The following is an 18,182-nucleotide window of genomic DNA, read 5'->3' on the forward strand; positions in this document are numbered from 1 at the left end:
GTTCGAAACACTTGAAAAGTTCAAAGAATTTAAGATAGAGGTTGAGAAGCAATTAGGTTAAAAGCTTAAAACACTTTGATCAGATCGAGGTGGTGAGTACATGGACTTAAAATTCTAAGAGGTTGAGAAGCAATTAGGTAAAAAGCTTAAAACACTTCGATCAGATCGAGGTGGTGAGTACATGGACTTAAAATTCCAAGACTATTTGATAGAACATAGAATTCAGTCGCAACTCACAGTACCTGGCACACCTCAACAAAATGGTGTTGCAGAAAGGAGAAATAGAACTTTGTTGGACATGGTTCGTTCTATGATGAGTTATGTTCAGTTGCCAAGTTCTTTTTAGAGATATGCAGTTCAGACTACATTATATATTTTGAATATGGTTCCCTCGAAACGTGTTTCAGAAATACCTTAGCTATGGAGAGGATGTAAAGGTAAGTTACGTCACTTTAGGATTTGAGGATGCCCAACACATGTATTGGTGCAAAATCCTAAAAAACGGGAATGTCGTTCCAAAGTATGCCTATTTGTAGGCTATCCTAAAGAGACGAAAGGTGGTTTCTTTTATGATCCTTCGGAGGATAAAGTATTTGTATCAACAAATGAAACTATTCTAGAAGAAGATCATATTAAAATCATCAACCTCGCAGTAAGCTAGTAATAAATGAAATGATCAGAGAAACTACACATAAATCAACAAGAGTTATTGATCGAGTAGGTCCATCAACAAGAGTTGTTGATGGAACTGGTACTTCACATACTTTTCAAGAGTTGAGAATGCCTTGACATAGTGGCAGGACTGTGCAACAGCCTGATCGGTACATGGGTTTAACTGAAACTCAAGTCATCATACCAAATGATGGCCTAGAGAATCCATTAACTTTTAAGCAATAGAAGATGTATGTAAGGACCAGTGGCTTAAAGCCATGGACTATAAAATGGAGTCAATGTACTTCAATTTAGTATGGGATCTTATAGATCAACCACAAGAGGTAAAACCCATAGGTTGCAAGTGGATCTACAAGAGAAAACGAGACCAAGTTGGTAAGGTACATACCTACAAGGCCTGTACCTACAAGGCCAGGCTTGTGGCAAAAGGTTTCACCCAAAGAGAGGGGGTATACTATGAAGAAACTTTCTCTCCGGTTTCCATGATAAAGTCTGTTAGGATACTCTTCTCCATAGCTACCTTTTATGATTGTGAAATCTGGCAAATGAATGTCTAGACAACCTTTCTAAATGGCTATCTTGAAGAGAGTATCCATGTAAACCCGAACCCTAATTTCCCTACTTAAATATATTTTATGTTGTGATTAGTATGTTGAGTGGGTTAAATGTGAGTATTGTTTAATTGTAGGGAAATGGGTGAAGAATAAGGGAAGGAAGGAAAAAAAAATCTAAGTTTAGGAAGAGAAGGCTCTCGAGTGAGCATGTGTTAGCCTTTCAAGAGAAATTTTTTGGCTAAGTGTTGGTTTGGGCGTTGGCTTTGCTTTTTGAGGTTAGGCGAGCTATTATGGTGACCAAGTGCGGTTGAGTGTTGTGTACTAGGTGTTAGAGTTGTGCACACCATGGTGGTCGAGATGGATGCATGTGGACATATGCGTGAAGGAAATCGAACTCAAGATTTCCATGAGCAGCGGAATAAAGATCATTCCAAATTACAATCATGAAGAACATTACAAATTACAGCCGTACAGAAACATGCAGTTATACAATTAATATAGAAATTACAGCATGTACAATTACAAATGAACGAGGAGAAAACTCTACAAACATTTGTGGTCTTGTCTCCACATTTCTTTCTCACGAACACTCGAACACAGCAACCTCGAACGCTCAAACAACACGACCACAACTCTGCACGAACACCACGTACTCGTCCTCTGTGATCCCCTAGGTCACGAACTCCTCAGCAACACGAACGGCCTCCACAGAACCTCGATGGTATCGAGTTGAGTATGACACCACCAAGAAGGTTACCTTGGTATTCTCGGTGTGAGAATCCAGAGGGTGGGCTCTGTGTGGACTTGGTATGAGGCAGACGAAGGAGGAAAGAACAATCGTGTACACGATTGGGTAAGTGGGAGATGGCGGAGACCTATTGTATAGGTCGATGTCCAATCATTTAGTTAAAGCTAAGTGATCGTCTAGCAAAAGCTATGAGACTGTTTAGCTCGGTTTGTCGCCTATAGACACTACACGATCGTTTACTTTGGGCAAGATATCGTTTAGTAAATATTGCACGATCGTTTAGCTCGCCCAAGCTGTCGTTTAGTAAATCTTTATTTACTTGACAACTACCGTGAGTTTTCTTTTTTGCGAGTGAAAATCTCAAAATTACTTTTCATCAAAGCTTTTGAAAAAAAAATACTAAAATTAAGAAAACAATTTTCCTTTTATCTCACGGTTACCATGAATCACCAATAACCACCCACTCAATTGGTTATTAAAGAAAAAGAATTAATTATCCAATAATTAATATTATTATAAATATAAATGATAACCAACTTATCATACTATATTTGTAACCTATAGTTTTAATATTTCATCTCATGAAACATATAAACCATAGTTCTTTTTATATTCCATGGTACTTAATGTAAATCTTATTTACATCAATCCTCCACTAGATGTGTCCTATACATCATACCGATTATATCATATATAATCAAAATACCTCTTGTCAATTTGAACATTTCAAATCAACACCAAGAACTGTTCCTCAATTGAATCCATTGAACTTCCAAGGGGACCTTATAGACCTGTAGCTTGAAGCTCCAACGGTATGTGAATAACTGGCTAAACTCTTTAGTCACGGGATCCACCATCCATTAACTGCCAGGCACTCCACGAAAGACCGAAAATTGAACTCTCCTTAACACAGATATATTATGTGTCCATCTTAACCAATCAGCAGTGCGACAACCCTTCACAAATCGCTTGTAAGTACAGCTGGGCCAATAACCGTTATTTCCCTGTAGTTACATCTGTCTCCTTAAGTACCACCGATCCCTCTAATGAACATAAGTCATAGTCCTACTATGACTGAGTCTTCTCTTAAGAGAAGCTAGGGCCACTATGTTCAAGCCCCGAAATCAGTCTTTAAGGGAGCAATCTCTCTACTTATGCCTGCTTCGGGAAATGAGTGAATTCCATATTATGGATTGAGTTCCCAGCTCCCAGATCAGACAAGTCCCCAGAAAGGTAGGCATGTTGAGTTGGCAATCCAGCCACTCTCACCCATACTAATCAAAGGACCGCCTTTAAAGGCAGGAGTTCCCAAAACAATCAGGATTGAGATTGTGTCACCTATGGTTGTTTAGGTGAGATGCAAGTCTCTAGTATCAATGGCGTTATATACAGAATCTAGTCATCTCGTGGTCCAGGTCTTATACGTATAGAACACCCTACTCGCACGTCTCCACATGAATGGTCAGGATCTACCATCTATAGTAGTTTACAACACTTGCAAACCTCTACAAAGCGGGTCATATCCGTAGTGTCACCAGAATCAGGTATCCCACCTTAATTCTTATACTACAGACCTATTTAGGTTATCACTTAAGGCATGATCCACTTGTATATCACATATACATGCTTAAGTTCACATAAAATGACCAAGGAGCTTTGTTTATTGGATATGAGTAAATGCCAGAATTAAATAACACGTATTTTATTCATTAAACAATGTGTATCTTTACAAAACAACAAGACTCCGGGAGATTTAAGACACCAATCCCAACAATGCGTTGATAAGGGCATGCGGCAACCAAGTCCTCTTGAGGTTGTTAAGTGCATGGTAGGCATGAGGAAAGGTGCTGATGGTAGACTAGGAGTTGGCTGCAAAGAATGTAAGTGTTGATCGCAAGGCATGGGCGAGGCAACCTAGGCGTTGAGGATGGGCGTGAGCACTAGCTAGTGTGCGAGCTGTGAGGTCTATGTGTTGGCCACAAGCCTATGCGAGGTAAAGATAGAGGTTCCAGAGCGTGCGTTGAGTAATAGGTATGTGTGTGACAGGCAAGGCACATAGGCGTGGTGTTGGCACTAGCTAAGAAGTTGTGCGTTAAGCTGAAGACATGCGTTGGTCGAAAGGATATGCGACCAAGAAGCCAAGCGAGAGCAAGGGTGTATTGCTAGGCATTGGCATTACAAGCTAGAGAGCCAAGGAAATAGCCTCGAGCAAGGCGTTGGGTCTAGGTTAGTAGTGGCTTGAAGGCATGTGGCCAAGGGAATGTGCGATGGTTCAAGCGTTGGCCCTAAGACATGCGTTAATTGGATAGCATGTGTTATAGGGGGTTGTTTTGCATTGAAGTTAGTTGAAAATAAGGACTTGTGTTGATGGCCAAAGGAAGGTAATCAACATTAATCATCGTTTAAGGAGGCCAGCTGTTCTAATTTTTTGGTTTACTTCCACTTAGAGGTTAAAGAGGCGGCTAATTCAGTAATGCATGGCTGGCAGTCTCAAGTATAAAAAGGGAGGCTGACTTTAAGAGCACGTTTTGAGCAAATTACTCGTGATATTAGGGTGATTCTAAAGCCATATGAAAGCTGAACAAGTGTAGTTATTGAAGTAGGCCTACCAAAAGAAAACTCCAAAGGGAACGAGCTGGAACTTGAAGAATATGCAAGAAGGTCGAGTTCTTGGGTAGTTCGAGGTCAGTGTTGAAGATTTAAAATTTTTGGCCAAACCACGAGGAATTATAAGCTCAAATTTTAAGGTAAGTATCTTAAGACATTTTTTAACAAGTTTTAGAAGGAAATTTCTTGAGAAAAGCCCTGGAATTTGAGTTATTTAAAGAGTGAGTTGAATTTGAAATTCTTTGAACAAGAGGCAACTGCTTGAGTTGAACAAGCAGACAGCTTAAAGTTGGATGCGCATGCACGGGCAGTAGCGAGCATCAGCATGCATTGAGCCATGTGAGGGTCTGTGTAGGCGATCATAGCTGTCTTGAATGCCCAAGGGAAGGCTTAGGCGTTGGTGTGCAGCAGGTGAAGCGCCCAAGACATGCGATTGACGCATGGTATGCGTTGATGTGGTGTTAGACCGCCGCATAGTAAGCTTGACACCTAAAAGAAAATTCTAAGTACTCAATGCATGGGGAGGTTTACGTTGGGATGTAAGACATAAATGTCAAGGAGAAAATGAGTTTAATTATGAAAGTTAGTCTCAAAAGGGAGACCATTTCTAGTAGCTAAAGTACATTGTTAGGTCCACAGAATTGACACCAATAGGGGAACCTTAAAGGAATTTCCCAAAAGCCGTGAGTGACTAAGTGTTTTAATGATTTTAGAAATTCATGTTTCAAAAAGAAGTTTATTCTCATTTTAGTTACTTGACAAGGAATTTCCAAGTAAACACATGAATTTATGTTTCAATCGCGTGCTAATTAATGAAGCAAAGAAGCATGTTTTATTTAATGCATGCTTCTTAGTTTTACAACATGATTTAGTTAGAAACTATTTTCAATTCTTTGAAGCATGTGTTGACAGTTATGCCTAAGATTTAGATGATGAAACTTAGTATGTCTTCAAGACTTAAGCATATATGATTTAGTAAATGTGATTTATGATTATGATTCAATAAGCTCGATACTGAAGGACTTAGAGAAGGTATCTGAGCAGTATTACATAAGATATGACTTTTCTTAGTTATAACCATGTGCATGTAGGTAGTTTGACGTCGAGGGATCGAGCAAAAGGGTTCTCTCTCGACTAAGGCTTGACGTTGGGAGTTTGAAAAATATGGTTCTCTCTCAACTAAGGATTAGTTTTACTAAGTTTCCTGACATGTTATGTTTAAAAGTTTATATGTACAGTTTCTTGGCAAGTTTTATTTTTCTAATTCCAGTTTTAAACATGAGAATTATGTTTTATTAAGTCACTCACTGGGCTAGTAGCTCATCCGTTTTAAATGTTTCCTTTTCCCAGGTAGCGGTCAACTCCCTAGAAGATAACTCTGCTGCTGCTCCGCCATTCTAGGACTCTAGTTACAAAGAAGTTTAGGTGGTTGTCATTAATTATCTGTACACATGTTTTTTTGCATATAGGGACTAGGTTACAAGTTGAGGCCCATAAGATCTTATGTTGTGTACATTTTATGTATATGTTAGCGGTATGTGAAACCCTGTTGGTTTGTGACTGTTAGTTGTTGAATGTTATATAAACATGTTTGTTGTTATCACGATTTCTAAGTAGGTTATTAAGCAGTAAGTGTCAACAAAAGAGGTTGGTAACTACTGCAGTCATATCTCTTTTCAGGTGCAGGGGTAATCTAGGAGAGGGTGTGACAATCTATATGTCTCAACCAGAAGGGTTTATAGAACAGGGTCAAGAAAAAAAGGTGTGCAAGCTTAATAGATCCATTTATAGGTTGAAACAAGCGTCTCGATCTTGGAATATGAGATTTGACATTGCAATCAAATCTTATGACTTTGAATAAAATGTTGATGAACCTTGTGTTTACAAGAAGATTGTCAACAAGACTGTAGTTTTTCTGGTTTTATATGTTGATGATATTCTACTCATAAGAAATGAGGTGGAATTCTGGTTGACGTCAAGAGATGGCTTGCTACGCAATTCCAAATGAAGGATTTGGTTGAAACTCAGTATGTTCTTGGGATCCAAATAATTCGAAACTTCAAAAACATAATTTTAGCATTATCTCAGGCATCTTATATAGACAAGATCCATGACTATTACATGAGTACTTGAATTTTATGTGGAGACATAAGAGTAGATCAGGTTCGAGTAAATAGTCTAAATGATCTATAGTATATGAATAAGGTTGGGTGCCTTATTGTAGTAACACTATCGGATGCGACCCACTTTATAGCTGTTACAAGGAGTTGTAAAGTGCTACAGACGAAGTGATCCTGATTCGTACATGTAGTGACATGAGGAGTGGGGGCATCCTGTGCAATGAGTTTGCGCAAGATCAGACTAAGAAATAAGTCATTCTTACTTTATAACATTGTTCACTATTTAAGACTGACTATTTCACAACGATGACCTAGGTAACTTGATCTTAATCTTGAGCTAACTATGAAATCCTGTTTACTTAGGATTATCCTTAGATTTTAATAGGTGAGGGTTGGCTCAACAACATCGGCTATATAAGCCTTCCCATTTCAGGGGTAAGATCGAGTAGATAGCTGGGGACATAGGGTGCAAGATGGAATTCACTCCTACCTACTTTCAGGGATAGTATAAAGGTTGTTCCCTTAAGTGTTGTCTCCGGGTCTTGAACAACGGGCCCCACCCTCTCATTAGCTCGATAGGAACTTGGTTTGATGATCGGATCACAAACCAATTGTTCATTAGAGGATCAATGGGACTTAAGGGACAAGAGGTAATCTCGAGGGTAAAACAGTCTTTTGACCCAGCCTTATTACGAACAACTTATGAAGGGTTAACTTACTATTCATGGTAATATCGAGTGGACACAATATATCTACAGTGATGGGAGTGCAACTATGGGATTTAGTGGAGTGACTCGATAGTTAAAGAATGGGGGTTAATTCGGTATAAAGAGTTTAGACAATTAATCTCGTATCATTGGAGTCCATGATCTGTAGGTCCACTAGGTCACCCTACTAGCTCACAAATGGATTAGCCTTAGAGTAACGTGATAAATTGATTTGAAATGTTCAAATTAGAATTAAAGGAATTAGTAATTATATGTGATATAATTACACGTTTAATTTTGAAATTAAATGAAATTGGAGAATTGGTTAATATTTAAATATGATTTAAATATTAAATTCATGAATAGGGTTTCAAGAAGGTGGAACTAGACTTAAATTAATGTAATATTTGATATTAAATTAATAGAATTAATTAAATTATTTAATTAATTATTAATTATTAATTTTATTAGAAAAATTAATTTTGAATTATTTTTTTTGTAAAATAAATAAATTTTCAGTTTTGTTTTTTGAATTAAAAACTGAAAATATTTTTTAATTTTGAAATAGTTTTCAAAATGAAAAAAAAAAAATGAAAAAACCAAAAGTGAGTTTTTCCCATTTTTGGAACCAAGCACCTTACTCATATTTTTACTTCAATTCCAGCTCAATAATGAAAGCGGAGCTGGAATTCATGTAGAAGGTTTGTTGCTTGAATGCCATGTAATATAAACTTCAGTTCTAAGTGGAAATCAGGCATGCAAAAGGTTGCATTTTTGCTGAGAATTTGTGTTCAAAGAAGTGTTATTCACACTATGTAAAACAGTAACCTCCTCTTCAATTCCATTCGATTCAAGCTTGTTTTGAGTCCCTCAACTCAATCTGAGAATAGTAGGGAGGATCTTGTGATGGTTCACAATCAAAGGAAAAGAAGATTGCAACTCAAGTTCGTGATTCAAGAGGTACTTCAAAGGTTAGTGTTGAAACTCTGTTTTTAGTTTATGAGCATGCTAAATTTGAAGCCAAAATTAATAAATTAGAATACTTAATGATCCTGTTTTCTTTCGCTACTTACTTTCTGTTTTCCAACATCCCAACTCAGTGCTGTCGAGGTGAACCTTCTCCTTGCTTGGTTCTGCTGTGAGTTTTGCGGTAGATGGCTTAGTTTGCGCTTTGTCCTCGCACGACGATGAAGAATGGGACAAGGTTGGTTTGTGAGGGAAAACCATGACCAATGGTTCAGGGTTAATAAAGACAGGTGGTCGCAGGGAAGGAGATGGTTGGATGTCTAATGAAGGGACAGAAGGTTGAATGAATGGAATCTCTAATGGACGAGGGTTAGGACGAATGAAGAAGCAAAGCCGTCGGGTGGTTTATGTTGGGGTTGATGCCCTAAAGTCTTATGTCTTGTAGTTTGTAAATAGTTTGTATGAACACTTGTGTTGTTAATATATGATATTTACTTCACATTTTGTATTTTGCTCAGTTACTTATTTTATTTGCTTTACCACAAACCAATAAACATAAAATTCCTAGTTATCTGTATGTGACTCAAGCATGTATGTGGTGACATACAAGTGGATCATGTCTTGAGTGATAACCAAAATGGTTTGTAGTATATAGATATAAGAGGTAAACCTTATCCTGGTAACACTATGGATGCGGCCCGCTTTGTGGAATGGTCACAAGTGTTGTGACTTGTCAGAGATGGTCTGATCCTAATCATTCATGTTGGGGACATGCGAGTGGTGGCGTCCTCTACAAAGAGTTTGTATAAGACCTGACCACGAAGTGTTAATGTCTCATTATATAACATCGTTCATGACAGAGACATCACTTCACTAAGATGACCATAGGTAACATGACCTCAATCTTGTGTGAGTTGGGAACTCCTGCCATTGAGGCAGTCTTTTGATTTGTATGGGTACGAGTGGCCAGATCGCCGCTTCAAACCTACCATTTTGGGGATTCGTCTGATTTAGGAGCTAGGAACTCAGCTACATAAGATGAAATTCACTCCTTTCCCGAGGCAGGGGTAAGCAGATAGATAGCTCCCTTAAGGGTTAATTTCGGGGCTTGAACGATGTGGCGCCACACACCTTCTCTTGGATTGAGAGGTGTTCACACATAGTTGGACTATGTTGTATTGTTCATTAGAGGAATCAGTGGTACTTAAGGAGTGAGATGTAACTACAGGGACAAAACGGTAATTTGGCCCAGTTGTACTTACAAGCATCTGTGAAGGATCATCGTACTCATGATTGGTTATATCCGATGGACACAGAAATATATCTGTGGTAAGAAGATTCAGCTGTTGGTCTTTAGTGGTATGCCTGACAGTTAATAGGTGGTGGATCTTGTGGCTAAAGAGTTTAGTCAGCTATTCACGGACCGTTGGAGCTTCGAGCCACAGGTCCATTAGGTCTTCTGAGTAGTTTGGATAAAGCCAAGAACCAGTATTTAGGTTAATTTAAAATGTTCAAATTGACAAGAGGAAGTTCGATTATATATGATATAATTGGACTGGTTAATTATATATGATATAATTGGCTAAATGTATGAGATACATTATTTTGGAGGAAATTAGATATAAATATGATTTATATCAAGTAGAGGAGAAAATACTATAATAGATATGTGATATCAAACTATAGGATAAAAATATAATATGATTATATTAATTAATTAATTAATTGGTTAATTATATGATAATTAAGCTAATTTTCACGTTTGGACGTGGGTTAGTGGGAATGAGTTGATTATTGTAACCGATGAATTAAAATGAAAAAGGTTTTAATTTTGATTCCCCTGGAGTTCAATTGTCCAAAAGATATTCGGGAGCGCGGGTTGGAGAATTGTAAACGAGTGCATATGTAAAACGAGAGCCTATACGATAGTCCTCTTCGCCTAAACAATCGTCTACCTCATGCCTAAAAGATCGCACATTGTTTCCTACATGATCGTATAGTGTGTCGATTTTACTAAACGATCGTATACCTTTTCCTAAATGATTGTTCAGTAAATCCTACACAATTGTATAGCTCTTCCTAAACGATAAGCAGTCTGCTATGCAATAGCACCTTTTTCCCTCCCACTTGCTTATCACCTACACAATTCATGTTTCTTCCTTCCTCTACCAAATTCACCAAAGACCACCCTTTGGGTTTTCACTCCAAGAATACCCGAGGCTCTTTAGTTGTGATGTCGTCCCCGTTGCGGTCCTGAGTTCGCGGTTGTTCGTGTTGCTACAATCGACGCTTCTGCTGGGCGTTGGTATATTGTGTGGAGTTTTTCGCTACGTTGGAGTTCCAAAGTGTGAGGAACGTCTTCAACTGGCATGAAACTCTTTCTCTTGTTATTTATCTTTTTCTTAGCATGTCGATAATTAGTGTTTGTTTGCATAATTGTATGTTGAATGTATATTGTTGTATTTCGGTCATTGTGAGATCGTAGTGATCCGAAGCGCTCATGAAACTCTTAGATATGAGATCCTTCAATTGGTATCAGAGCCAGGTTCTGATACTCTGATTTCATCTGTTGTAATGAAATGAGATTTACATTCATGGTGGGTGCATTTCTGCACTGATTTAATGGTTAAATTTGTTGTGGATGTGCGGATTAATGGATGTTTTCAAGATGATTAGCCTTGGTTTGATTTAGATCCTTTTACATTTGTGGTTGTTTGTAAAGGCCCCTGCATTTTTGGGCAGTAATAATCGTTATCGAGTTTTTATTCAAAGTTTGTTTGAAGTTTTGAGTCGTTCGTTGAAGAATCAGATCTGTGCAAGCGTTGTATAAGAGTGGTACGCGATCTGGGCAAGCATTGCAGTTCATCAAAGAAGGAGGCAATCTAGGGTTGATCGCATCGTGCAGAAGATGTGCTACGGATCGTTGTTGAATGCATCATTTAAACGATGGGGTATGCGATCAAGAGTTGATCGTATCGTTTTGACGATCGGGTACACGTTTTAAAGTGTTTAAAACTTGGATCACATAGACCTAAGATCACAGTTCTAATACGATTAGCAACCCTAAGGCTTTAATCTTTTAATCAGTTTAATAGGATTAAATTGGCTAATAAAAGGTTAAAGTGTAGCAAATCTATCTATAAGGGACCTTTTGTCTAAGGCGGGTTCTGTCTAGGCTAGGGTATTTAAGTTGATGAAAACGTAACACCCCTACCTGGGAACTTACCTGGAAAGGTGAATTAGATAGATTTGATGCATGCATGCAAGTTAAGGACGGTCCATTAAAGTGTTTAAATGTGACTACTTGAACCTGTTCATATTTCATAGACAAACGTTGTTTATGAGCAGAGTTTAAAAATCAGTAGCAGGATTGTCTAGGTTAATGAAACCCTAGGTAGAATATTCAGTGGGAGGTACTTGGGCCATAAGATGCTTCACTTAAACCTTTCCCATTTCTCCTAAATAGTCCACACCATGAGATCTATCCTCGACTTTGCAGCACCTTTGGCGTGTCCTCAACGGATGGTATCGAAACATTTAATATGTCTATTAAGCGTTTGATACATGGTGTGTGAATGAAAAGATAAAGAGAAAGTGAAATACAACGATGAAAAAGATAGAACAGATACAAACAAGTGCCAATGTATTGGCACCGATTCGATAGATATCTGCTTGTCGGATGGGATGGATTTCATGGTAGGAAGAGCTTCCCTCTCAGGCTTGCTCCACCGGTAGCAGAGATCTATGCACAATGCTTTCGATCGGGTATTCGGCAGGTTAGATCTGAGATTTACCTCTCGGCTTTATCTTTTCTTCTTCCCAGATTTCTTCACTTAAGCACTCAGCTCAGCCTTTTCTCTCAGTAATTTAGCAGCACTTAGCCTCATATCAAGTAGTATAAGTTTTCTCTTAAATCTATGAGGTATTTATAGGTGAAGGTCTTTGACTCTGGCCTTGTAGTCCACACTGATGGTTATGGTAATTTCGAAGATGGAGGGATATTATTCCTTCTGTTATGCAATCAGACCGTGTTTCAATCTTCCGCTTTTGCGTTGCTTAGTTGCATCTTTCGATCGTGGATTTGCATGCGGTGTTTTTTTTTATTATCGCATGCGGTTGAAAGTTAGCTTTGGATCGACTGTCACATTGCGCCGTCATTGCAGTAATCATCTCTTCATTGTTGATTGACGGGTGGAATGTGACAGAGATGCGTTGATCAGTTTCTCATGAGCCTTGAGCGCAAGCGGTGACTTGGTTTCCTGCAAAACAGAGTAAAACTCGGCTTGTCTTCCATCTTTATGGTGTTAGTGGGTGTAATTGCGATCATTTATAATTATTGTAATTCTAAGCTAATCTTCATACAATTGGTGCATATTTACTAACTTTTGGCTGCAATATCTAGATAAGGTGGTAAAAATAACTTGTATCTCTACAAGTTATCACACCCCTAAATTTAGATATTTGCTTGTCCTCAAGCATATCTTCTACTAAGGCAATCATGCTAAATTCCTATCCTCTATTTTTGTGATGATTGGTTGTTCCGAATGTTACACTTAGACACATTACTTGACATCGCACTTTCCTTCTATCCTTGCTAATTCTTAGCAACCCTACTTTATTCTTCTATATGACAAAATTCTGCTCAAAGATGCTTTTCTAGTTTTCAAAATAGAATGTTTGTCTCTTCTTTTGTTAAAAAAACTTGATGTATCTATATGCGGTGAGCAAAACTTTGTGTCATTTCTTTATTTAGAGATTGTTGATCATGGTTACACTATTCGTTTTGGCATATCCACACGGGTGCATGCAGACATCCAACTACGATGCCAATTTCAACTTTAACTCATGACATTCAGAGGAGTTGTCTCTTGCATTCTATTATTTTTTTTCCATACTGCGTTGTTCTTGGAAACCCACCTTCGTTTTGGCTTGCTCCTACGGGTGTCATACGAACATCCAACTACGAGCAGGCTCCTTTCACAACTAAACTCTTATCAGGTTGGGACATTTTTTAGGTTTTCCCTTGCGCTGACATTGGAATTTTGCAATTTTTTTTTATTTGAAAATGGACGCATTTTCTTAAATACTGCATAATCTTGATCTCATCTGCTCAGACTTTTCCCATCCTCAAATTTAAAGATGAGCAAGGTCCTCATTGTGTTGTTTGGAGAGATTAGATAAACACTTAGAAGAAAATTTCAAAAAGAAGGTTTAAGCAGAACTTTAAAAGATAAAAGGTAAAGTACTGCTAAACTAAGAATTAACTAAGTGTTAATCAGAAATTATGAAGTACGGGAAATGTTTCTAAGTATAAACATATAATACATCATAGCAACGCAATGAAGATCGTAAAAACAAAAGATTAAGAACATTACAAAAATTGACAAAGGAAGATAAAGAAAAAGGCACAGGCAAAAAGTAGAGTGAATCATGTACTCTAATTGTATTGAATATTAACAAAGTGTACAAATAAGTATAATTGAAATTAATACAAAATTTTTCTATTGCCTGTACAGGAGTCAAGAATTTGATTAACTTATAAATTTTATTCAGAAGGGTGCATGATTTAAAATTCACACCATGATTCCAATAAACGCAGATACATTTTTGACGAGGACGGGCAACACGCATACATCCCCGCAAAGACCCCTTAACTAAATACATTTCTGGAGGATACCTCAACATAGTGCATTTAACTAAGGACAGGCAAAAGGCATATATGCACAACATACCCCTCACCATAATGCATTTAGGTGTACTGGATGCACAGTGTCGCTTGGTACCACTTACTACACCTATCCTCTCATAGTTTACTTTCCTTTCTTCTTAATTCATCAAAAACGTCAGTAGAAAAGACCTTGCGGTGATTTATCCAATCATTCACAAAAATTATATGACCAATGCTACTAAATTTAAGATATGGAGATACATGCGAAATTAAATTGGAAGGAAATACAAAAACATTAAAGACTGATTCTACTAGACAATAATTGACGAAATTTAGAAAACGGTAAAAGAAAGCTGTAAAGAAAGCAATTAAACATAAGGAAGGTTGATTGAAAGAAGTTCTTAGAGTTACCGCAATCGCTTTCCGGCAAGCGGTTTAATCCTGCTTGCCCAAGTCAATGGTGTCCATGTGCCGATCGAAGTCGCCTCCATAGTAGGGCTTGATCCGCTAACCATTGACTTTGAATGCACTGCTCCCGTCTAAAGTTGTTAGTTCCACTGCACCGTGAGGAAAGATTGTCTTGATTCGGAATGGCCCAGACTAGCGAGACTTCCACTTTCCTGGGAACAATCGCAAACGCGCGTTGAATAGTAATACCTATTGACCTTCGGTGAATGTTCGGTCGTTTATGCGATCATCATGCCATTTCTTTGTTTTCTCCTTATATATCTTAGTATTTTCATAGGCATACCTTCGCCATTCAAACAATTGATTCAATTGCAGCTTCCGAACTTTCCCCGCACTGGTTAAATCAAACTTCAGCTTCTTGTATGCCTACATCGCCTTATGTTCCAACTCAAGCGGCAAATGAAAAGCTTTTTCGAAGACCAAGGCGTACGGAGACATGCCAATTAGTGTTTTATAGGGAGTCTTGTAAGCCCATAGTGCTTCATCAAGCTTGGGTGACCAATCCTTCATGGCAGTATTAACTACCTTCTCCAAGATAGTTTTGATCTCTCTGTTAGAAATCTCTGCCTGCCCATTAGTTTGTGGGTGATAAGCAGTTGCAACTCGATGGCTGACGTTGAATTTAGTCAACAGGTTGGCAATTATGCGGTTGATAAAGTGAGAGCCCTCATCGCTGATTAAGGCTCGTGGCATCCCATAACAAGCAAAAATGTTCTTCTTCAGAAACTTTGCCACAGTGGCCACGTCATTCTTGGCACATACGATGGCCTCAACCCATTTCAATACATAATCAACCACAACCAGAATATATTGATGACCTTCGGATGGTGGAAACGGGCACATGAAGTCAATTCCCCAAACATCAAATAATTCAACTTCTAAGATTGACATCAATGGAATTTCATTTCTTTTAGACATATTCCCCATCCTTTGACACCTGTCGCATTGCACAACATGGGCATGGGCATCCTTAAACAGTGTTGGCCAAAAGTAGTCGCACTATAAGACTTTTGCTGCGGTCCTTTGCCCCCCAAAATGTCCTTCATATGGGGACTCATGGCAAAGCTCTAAAATGTGCTTGGCTTCATGCTCAGGAACACACCGACGTATTATATGATTAGGTCCTTGTCGATATAGGAATGGATCGTCCCAGAAATAAAATTTGGCATCATGTCTTAGCTTCTTCTTCTACTGGTATGTATAATCATCCAGTAGTTGACCACAAACTATGAAGTTTACTATGTCCGCATAGGGAACATTAATGTCTATTGCGATCAGCTGCTCATCGGGGAATCTTTCCTCAATATCCTTTTCTGCCTCTTGAACCTCGCAATTATCCAATCTTGATAAATGATCCGCGACTTGGTTCTCGGTGCCCTTCCGGTCTTTAATTTCTAGGTCAAACTCTTGCAGGATCAACACCCACCGTATCAGCCTCGGTTTTGCATCCTTCTTCGTCATTAAATACTTAATCGCAGAGTGATCCATATACACCACCACGTTTGTTCCAATTAAGTATTGTTAAAACTTCTCTAGTGCAAATACCACTGCGAGCATTTCCTTTTCTGTGGTTGTATAGTTCTTCTGCACGTCGTTCAGTGTTTTGCTCGCATAATAAATAGGATGCAACACCTTATCCCTGCACTGACTCAAAACTGCGCCCACAGCATATCCACTAGCATCGCACATCAATGAAAATGGTTGCGTCCAATCTGGCGCAATCAAAATGGGTGTGGAGATGAACTCATCTTTCAATGTGTTAAATGCTTTAGTGTAGGCGTCATCAAAATTATATTCACGGTCAGCTTCAAGAAGTGCACTTAGGGGTCTTGCGATCTGGGAGAAGTTGCGAATAAATCTTCTATAAAACCCCACGTGTCCTAGAAAGCTCCTAAGTGTTTTTATGTTCATAGGTGGGGGTAATTTGGAAATAGCATCGATTTTTTCCTGATCAACTTCCAATCCTGCCTTGGAGATTTTGTGACCCAGAACTATTCCTTCTTCCACCATAAAGTGGCATTTTTCCCAGTTCAAAACAAGATTTGTTTCCACGCATCTCTTCAAGACTTTTTCAAGGTTAGACAAACAGGAGTCATAATTACTGCCGAAGACTGAGAAATCATCCATGAATACCTCGACTGACTCCTCCAAATAATCTAAGAATATTGCCATCATGCATCGTTAAAAAGTGTCTGGTGCATTACAGAGTCTAAATGGCATGTGTTGGAATGCAAACGTACCAAATGGGCACGTGAAGGTTGTCTTGTCTTGGTCCTCCGGCGCAATTGCTATTTGGTTATACCCTGAATAGCCATCAAGAAAGCAGAAAAATTCATTCCCCGCAAGTCTGTCTAACATCTGATCAATGAACGGGAGTGGAAAGTGGTTCTTTCTAGCGGCCAAATTCAGCTTGCGATAATCCATGCAGATTCTCCACCCCGTAGTTGTCCTTGTGGGAACCAATTCATTCTTATCATTAGTGATGACTGTCATCCCCCCTTTTTTCGGAACACATTGCACTGGGCTCACCCAACTACTATCAGATATCGGGTAGATGACACTTGTGTCCAGCCACTTTACTATTTCCTTCTTTACAACCTCCTTCATGGCAGGGTTCAAGCGACGTTGCCTTTCTACTGATCCATTCTTTCCTTCTTCCAGACGAATCTTGTGCGTACAATACGAGGGACTGATTCCTTGAATGTTTGCCAAGGTCCAACCTAAGGCTTTTGCGTTATTTCTTAGGATTCATATGAGAGCATCTTCTTTCTCCTTATTCAGTGATGCAAAATTGATAACAGATAACGTGTCGTTACTTCCTAAGTAAGCATACTTTGGGTGCACTGGCAACGGCTTTAACTCTAACACAAGTGGCTCTTCTAAAGATGGCTTAATGCACTGCAATGTCTGTTCATATAACTTGAGTGGTTTAAAATTAGATTCAGCATGAATTACGGTGCAGTCCTCCTCCAACATTGCGCCGACTTCAAAATTCTCCTCCTCCATTTCCTTCAGGGGTTCGTGCCTCTGTTCTCCCCGCAACTCCTCGATATATTGGCAGTTCTTTATATCTCCTAGGTACTTCAACGCATTGAGTACATTGAATTCTACTTCTTGATCATCGACTCGGATGGTCAACTCTTCTTTCTACACATCGATTAACGCTCGCCTTGTGGAAAGAAATGGGTGTCCCGGGATGATAGGAATTTCTTTATCGGCCTCATAATTCAATATGACAAAGTCTGCTGGGAAGATAAACTTGTCCACTTACACGAGAACATCTTCTATCTTGCCCTCAGGAAGCTTTATTAATCTATCGGCTAGCTGTAATGTGATCATGGTTGGCCTTGCTTTGCCGATGTCCAACTTCTTAAAAATTGACAAGGGCATCAAATTTATGCTTGTCCCTAAATCACACAGCGCGTTTCTGACCATCTTCCCTCCTATGGTGCAGGGCAATGTAAAAGTTCTAGGGTTCTTCATTTTAGTAGGGAGATTGTTTTGAAACAGAGCGCTACACTCATATGTTAGTGCAACTGTTTCATTTTCCCCAATCTTTCTCTTGTTGGCGAGAATATCCTTGAGAAATTTCACATAACTCAGCATCTGCTCTAATGCTTCTATCAAGGGAATATTAATGTGTAGCTGTCGGAGAACGTCCAGAAACCTCTG

The sequence above is a fragment of the Benincasa hispida genome, chromosome 4 (assembly GCF_027475165.1).
Source record: "Benincasa hispida cultivar pf3 chromosome 4, pf3_genome.v1.1, whole genome shotgun sequence".
Taxonomy (NCBI): domain Eukaryota; kingdom Viridiplantae; phylum Streptophyta; class Magnoliopsida; order Cucurbitales; family Cucurbitaceae; genus Benincasa; species Benincasa hispida.